Source organism: Macadamia integrifolia, unplaced genomic scaffold (genome assembly GCF_013358625.1).
Source record: "Macadamia integrifolia cultivar HAES 741 unplaced genomic scaffold, SCU_Mint_v3 scaffold823, whole genome shotgun sequence".
NCBI lineage: Eukaryota > Viridiplantae > Streptophyta > Magnoliopsida > Proteales > Proteaceae > Macadamia > Macadamia integrifolia.
This window is the reverse complement of record NW_024870550.1, coordinates 8,495-14,623: the sequence shown is the minus strand read 5'-3', so window position 1 is coordinate 14,623 and position 6,129 is coordinate 8,495. Positions and strand designations below refer to the sequence as shown.

The 6,129-nt window shown below is 36.2% G+C and overlaps 1 pseudogene; it reads right to left on the bottom strand.

Moving 5' to 3' along the window:
- Window positions 1-595: 595 nt before the first annotated feature.
- On the bottom strand, window positions 596-2,088 carry LOC122070117 (annotated as a pseudogene).
- Window positions 2,089-6,129: the final 4,041 nt, after the last annotated feature.

The window sequence follows — 6,129 nt, the reverse complement described above, 5'->3', positions numbered from 1 at the left end:
TTAAGGAAACAATACCTTAGGTCCACACATAATAATAAATATTTCATACCATTAAGGTGTGCTAATAGAATCCAATATCTTCATAGAGATCACTTACCAATAATATTGGATTCTTTCTGCTTACTCCATCTTTAGTCAACATCACTAAACCGGTTTTGAAAATAAATCTTTGACTATGCTAGCCCACTTAATAGGAAATCTTACAGGGATCACATTCAACAGGTTGGAAAAATCTGCAATGGGCCTTTTCTGAAGGCAGCTTGGAGAGCCTGAGGCATCTGCATATTGACTATTGTAGTATTTTGAGTCTAATCCTTCCAGCCAATATCGCACAAGGTCTCCTACAGCTAGAAGGATTATAATTTGGTCCAACTCTGTTGTTGAGGAAATAATTGCGCATGATGATGATGATGACAAGGAAAATAAGGGGAAGATGGTACTCCTTCCCAATCTTAGTCAAAGGTGATGTTTGGGTTTTGCATTTCATTAGCCTGAAGCAGATATCCAAAATTACGAGATCATAAGAGTTCTCTGAGTTGCTGGTTCGGGTGACATAAGCATTACCAGAGATGAGGTTGCCTAAAAATTCCAAATTTCAGACCATTAATTTGATATGTGAAACCTTGAAATCAAAGTTCCAAGACTGGGCGAACTTGCAAAAGGCAGCCCGAGACGAGCCGTCCTTGGCCCACGCAGCCAAAGCCTCCTTCCTCATCTCTCGGTTCCGTTCTCTCAGCGCTTTCCCATCTTCCGAGTCCATGAGAGCTCTAACCCGTATCTCAACCTCGGTCCCACTCACGAACCCGTCTTCTTCCCTCTGCTCCATCGCCATCGCCAGCTTCATATCCACCACCAACACAGTACAATTCATTCGCTGCTCTGCATAGAGAGGCCACGCCACCATCGGCACCCCTGCACACACTGCTTCCAATATTGAGTTCCAGCCGCAGTGAGTCACAAACCCACCAACCGATTCACGACTCAACTTCCACCTGAGGCGCCCACGACTTCACAACGAGGCCTCTTTCCCTGGTTCGATCCAAGAACCCCTCCGGCAGTAAAGCATCCAAATCAGGTTCCGTGGCTACTGCGAAGAGTTTCTGCTTCGGATTCCGCACAAACCACAAGAATCTATGGCCACTCTGCTCCAACCCAGTTGCGATTTCTTTGAGTTGCTCCACGGAGAAGATGCCTTGGCTGCCGAAAAAGAGAAACACAACACTTCGACTGGGCTGAGAATCAAGCCATGCCAAGCACTCTGGGATTCGATTTTCGGGATTTGCAATCAAAGGTCCGATGTAATAAACAGGTGGGGTTGGGGAGTTGGGCACGCAAAACCCATTGGCAATGGCTTTGATCGCTCTGGGCTCGAGCGACTCGAAGGTGTTCACCAAAATTCCTCTTGATTTGGTCATACAGTTAGCGATGTGTAGGAATTCAAGGTAGGATTGGTCGTGTCTGTTCAGCATAGGTTCGGGCATATGAGAGGCACGAATTGGGGATAAGCCTTGAAATGGAGATAAGTACTGGTGAGGTCTTTGAAGCTCTGGGTGGTCTGGTTGTGGATGGTTGGGAAGTAGAAAAGAAGGGCGAGGCTAGCGGCGGCGTAGGTGAAGAAGTAGTAAGTGGGGATATTGAGGGTGGAGGACACTTGGAGAGCGGCGGTGTTAAAGATGTCGATGATGAGGGCTCTGATTGTGGAGGTTTCAGAGATGGATTGGAGGGCTTGGAGGACATTTTGGTTGTAATTTGCAATGAAATAGAAGAGGTTGGCAAATGGGTCGGTAGCAGGAGGAGAAGGTTCATGGGGTAGAGAAGGTAAGTGGTGGAAGATGAAAGAAGGGGTCGTTTGGGGGGTTTGATTGATATAGGCGGTGGTGGCGAGGCTGTCGAAAGGCCCAGTGGTGAGAAGAGCTGCGACGGACAGATGGTGGTGGTGGCGGAGTATGAGCTTCCCCAGCTCCACCATGGAGACGACATGACCCATTCCAGGAGCTGGGTACAGCACTATGGTTTCTTGCATACTTGTTTCTGGTTTTCCTTCGTCTCCTCTGTGTTACGATCCTAGATCAATCAAGACTCAAGGGTAAAGGAGGTTGAAAAGTTGACAAGTGGAAATAGCAGATTCTTTTCCTTTTAATGTTAAATAGCAGATTGATTGACCGACGATGGTGAAAGAAGTCCAAGTTTGGATTTAGGGGATGGTATCGGTATATACAACGGATTGATGAGTATCGATCTATTTTACCTCTATTTTTTTTAAAAGTATTTTTTTTATCATTTTACCTTTAAAATAATATGGAACAACGGCCTGGATTACTAGAGAGTTTTGGAGATCGGTGAGAATATGTAAACTTTAGACTTACATCTTCTAAGGAGAGATTACTGAGCTAGTTAATAACCTCTAACCTCCTTAACATGATACAATATCAAAGAGGACAATATTGTACATTTAATAGGATCGAGACATGAATTAATAACCTCTAACCTCCTTAATATGACACAACACGTTTTAAAATCAAAGAAGACAATATTATGTAAAATTAATGGGATCAAGGCAATACTGTTAATGAGATCGGGAATATATCACAACCGATATCAAATTGATACTTGAAACCATGACTAGTAAAAGTTGCTATTGACGAGTACGGATCCACCCCACGTGGGGATAATGGGCATATGGATGTCTGGTTCAGAATGTTTTACTTTTAATGCTTTTATAGTAGATGTTGCTGTTGACGAGTACTTATCCACCCCATGTGGGGATTATGGGCACATGGATGTCTGGTTGATAATGTTTTACTTTTAATGCTTTTATAATGATCAGTATATTCACACCTGCATTTTCAGGTTTTCCGAAATATTTATCTTAAACTGTGTTTGTGTGGATAAATTTCTATTCGTAAATCTTTTAAATGATTTTTATTGACATGTAGTCTTTTTTTCTTAGAAAATATGTATGACTACTTTGACTCCTAAAAGTTGAGTAGATTTTACTTATTAATGTTTCATTAATACTTTCTTTCATAGGTATTACCGAATTTAGGGAAATTTTTTTATGGTAACGTCTAGTTAAACGCACATGCAAATGCATGTAAGGCGTAATATCGGTAATTAGTGTGTGTAGTTATGTGGATAAGAGAAATTATGGAATTAAATTGAAAATTTATATCTAGTTAAGCATTTAAGCCTTTTTAAAACTCACATGCAAATGCATTATGTGAGCCGTTAATTAGTGTTAGTGTGTGTGTGTGGATCAGAGAAATTATTGAATTAAATTGAAATTTAATATCTTCTTAAGCATTTAAGATTTTTTAAAAGCATCTTAAATTTAGGATCCAAATTTGAAAAAAAAAATAATGATTGTTAAGGATAGTAAGTAAACAACATTGCTTAATCTTTAGCTATTATTATTATTATTATTATTTTTTTTTTTTTTTTTTTTTTTTTTTTTGTCTTCATATTTTTCGACATCTATGATACTTTTTGTATCGACACTTTCTTCATTAATGGTATTAGCAACAAATTGTCTTGATATTCGACTTGCATCATTTCTTGCATCCATTTTGAAATAAAAACAATATTGTTTGGATAGATATGAATGTATAATCTGTGGATACTGCAACACAGAGAAAAAGAAGAGTTATAGAATTTAATTTATTTTTGTATTTAATATATTTTGCATGTATATATATATATATTACCTTTTATGGTGATCTTGCATATTCACTTGCTGAATTTCCTATAATTGTTTCAAGATTCTCAAGGATTCTAACAATTATTGTATCAGTTGAATCCATCACCTTGAATCTTCCCATGTACCTATCAATAAATAATAGTAATTTTTTTTTCTAGGTAAAATCTGACGTTTATTAAGGAAATGGTATAAACTTCTTACTTTGTATATATTTTGTATTATCACTATAACATTTGTCTTATCTTGCGCTATCACCCTTTAATTGTACATTTTTATACATGCTTTGCAAGCATTGTATTACGGTATTTTACTTTCTAAATTTAAGATTCTTCCTTCAATGTAATATTATTGATTCTGCAAATTTGTAGGTGTTAGATATATACAAATTATATTGAACAATTGTAACATTTTTCTCCGTAAGAATTATATTCGCTTACTAGGATAGTTTTGCATTAATTGCTTTTCTGTTAAACCTTTCATTACAACATATTCATATTTTTTGAATTTCTCTTCTTTTAAGATGTTGAGGTTTTTTTTCTCCAATCCATCTTTTGATTTGAACTTGTAAAAATAAAAATATGAATATATATATATATATATATATATACACACTAGTGAAAACACATGTGCATTGAAAGAAGCATTTTTTTTTTAATGTATGTGTTTGTATGGGTAAAAATAGCACATTCACCATATTTTCTTTTATTTCCTATAATTGGTAATCTCAATTATTTTTCAAATGTCCAACAACTCTGCAAATTTTCATGTTATAAGATTTTATTTGTAATTCTTTTAAACAATTAGTAACGAATTCGAAGAAGATTCTCCGGCCTTGAATTCTTCCTTCTCTTCCGCCTTCAAAAGGCCTTCTGGTGGAAAGAAATGGGGCCCCCCAAGTAGGGCTGCATACTCCAGATCTTCCATAAGGACGAAGTCGTATTTGGCGCAGTTTTTCTTTTTATTTTATTTATAGTAAGTAACTATCACCTCAGGGAAGATTTTTTTTTAGGCGCTGTCAGCTACTTCTCTCGTCTCTGCGGGTCATCTGGTTTATTATGGGCTTCTCTCGTGTTATTGGGAACTTTCCCCTATGCTTAACTCACTATAAGTATAGAATGGGAAAGAAAGCCAACCATCGGATTTGGAATAGCCACCAACAACCGGACAAATCGATCAAGAAAGCAATAGCAACCTCTCCTTTAACAGGCTCTTCCTCAAGAGAGTATCTCATCGGCTAAGGCTATTACTTAAGAGTGAAAATCTGTACGATTGATCATTTGTTAGATGGCAGAGAAATTATACGTATGTAATAGATTAAATGTTTCAATGCTCTTGTAAGGGTAAGCTAACATAAATAAATATATTATGAACATATGTATATGAATGTCTAAATTGGTTCCAGTAGCAATAAGTTAAATAAGGACACAATAATAATTTCCATATTTGAGAAAGAAATATAGATGTTTTACAGATTTCACTTCAATTTTGCAATTGAAAAGTGCTCTCAATAACATGATTTGCCCTATAGGTTTCTCAAGTCACAGAGAGTAATTATATGGTCGTTTTCCAAACTATAGCTTACGAGGATTTTTTTTTTTTTTTTAATTATTATGTATTCTGGATTAGATCTCAAGAGTTGTTTTATTGAGGAAGCTAGAGATGAAACAGAATGTCATTGCACCAAGCATGAATTCAAAAAACCACAAAAAACCACCTCAGGATAATAAATTTTATCTAAGGTGGATCGGACTATAGATAATCTCAGGAAGGATATACCAAATGGTAAATCAAGGCATAGGTGGAAGAGAGAGAGATGGTAGCCAAGCAAATTTTTTTGATGAATTTGATTTTAATATATGAATAAAGAAATTAATAACAAATAAGTCATTACAAAGTATGTCCTAAAGACTGACTTTTAAATATAAAATAAATAAATAAAAAATATTAAAAGAAAATTTAAAAAAAAGAAAAGAAAAAAAGATACACTGATGATATGATCACGTATGTTTGGTTACATAAAGAGTAAAAGTTGGCTGCTATGGTAAAAAGTTGGCTGTTAAAAGTTAGGGGTCGTTGCTTGGAGCAATGGCAAAGAGCTTTTTCCACCTGCGCAGTTGTAAGGGTTCAAGTCCTGGGAACCAGCCTCTTCGTAAATGGGGTAAGGCTGTCTACCTATATATACCCTCCTAGAAGGGTAACAACCTTTTTTTTTTTTGCTGCTAATGTAAAAAATAACAAATTTGTGATGGGATAAAGTTTGAAAAAATAAAGGAAAATAAATAAATCAAATAAAAAGAATAAGGAACGAAATAATCCTAGACGGAAATCAATAATTTTGTGTGTAAGAATGTGAGGATGCAATTGGAAACCACTCTAGCAATTCAACAAGCACCTTGACATCCTACAACTAACTCACAGTGGTTGCATATTGA